This window comes from Chinchilla lanigera, unplaced genomic scaffold (assembly GCF_000276665.1).
Source record: "Chinchilla lanigera isolate Chin_1 unplaced genomic scaffold, ChiLan1.0 scaffold00194, whole genome shotgun sequence".
Lineage (NCBI taxonomy): Eukaryota > Metazoa > Chordata > Mammalia > Rodentia > Chinchillidae > Chinchilla > Chinchilla lanigera.
The window spans coordinates 891,753-892,897 of NW_004955595.1; the positions used below are offsets into that span (position 1 = coordinate 891,753).

General features: G+C 35.5%; 1 protein-coding gene across 1 annotated transcript in view; it reads left to right on the forward strand.

The window, feature by feature from the left end:
* Positions 1–1,145, forward strand: part of LOC102007390 (EKC/KEOPS complex subunit LAGE3-like) — a 9,481-nt gene that overhangs the window by 554 nt on the left and 7,782 nt on the right. The window lies entirely within an intron of this gene.

Consider the following 1,145-nt stretch of genomic DNA (forward strand, 5'->3'; position numbering starts at 1 on the left):
TTGGTTGATTTCTTGATGATAGCCATTCTTTCTGGGGTGAGATGGAATCACAATGTTGTTTTAATTTGCATTTCTTGAATGACCAATGATGTTCAACATTTTTTCATGTATTTATTTCCCATTAGTATCTCTTCGTTAGAGAAGTGTGTATTCATCTCAGATGCCCATTTTTGGGTTGGGTCTTTGAATTTGGGAGGCCAGCTTTTTTTTAATTCTTTATACATCCTAGGTAGAAATCCTTTGTCTGAGGGGCACTTGTCTAAAATTTATTCCCAATTTGTGGTCTTTGTTTTACTTGATTGGAGATTTCTTTAGATGTACAAAAACTTTTCAATAAGATGAGCTCCCACTTGTTGATTCTTTGAAGTATTTCCCATGCAGTTTGGTTTTTGTTCATGAACTCGCTGCCTACCACAATGTCATCAAGATTTTTTACCTACTTTCTCTTCCAATAAATGTAGTGTTTCTGTTTTAATATTTAGATCTTTAATCCATTTTGACTTTAATTTAGTGCATGGTGAAAGACACGGGTCTAGTTTTAGTCTTTGGAATGTGGAAAGCCAGTTCTTCCAGCACCATTTATTAAACAGGCTATCTTCCTTCCATTGAATATGTTTGGCCACATTGTGGAAGATAAGGTGATTGAATGTGTTTGTGGTTGTATCTGCATCTTCTAATCTGTTCCATTGATCTTCAGGTCTGTTTTTGTGCAAGCACCATGCTGATTTTATCACAGCAGCTTTGTAATATAATTTTAAGTCAGGAATTGAGATGCCTCCTGCCTTTCCTTTGTTTCCCAAGATTGCTTTTGATATTCTAGGCCTCTTCTGCTTCCAGATGAACTTTAGGGGTGTTTTCTCTAGATCTGTGAGGTATATTAATGGCATTTTAATGGGGATTGCATTGAATCTGTACAACAATTTTGGGAGTATGGTCATTTTCACAATGTTGGTTCTTCCTATCCGTGAGCAAGGAATCTCTTTCCATTTACTGATATCCTCTTCGGTCTCTTTTTTCAGAGTACTATAATTTTCATTGTATAGATCTTTTACTTGTCTTGTTAGAATGATTCCTAAGTATCTCATCTTTTTAGATGCTATTGTGAAAGGTATGGTTTCCCTAATTTCTCTCTCAGTCTGTTTGTT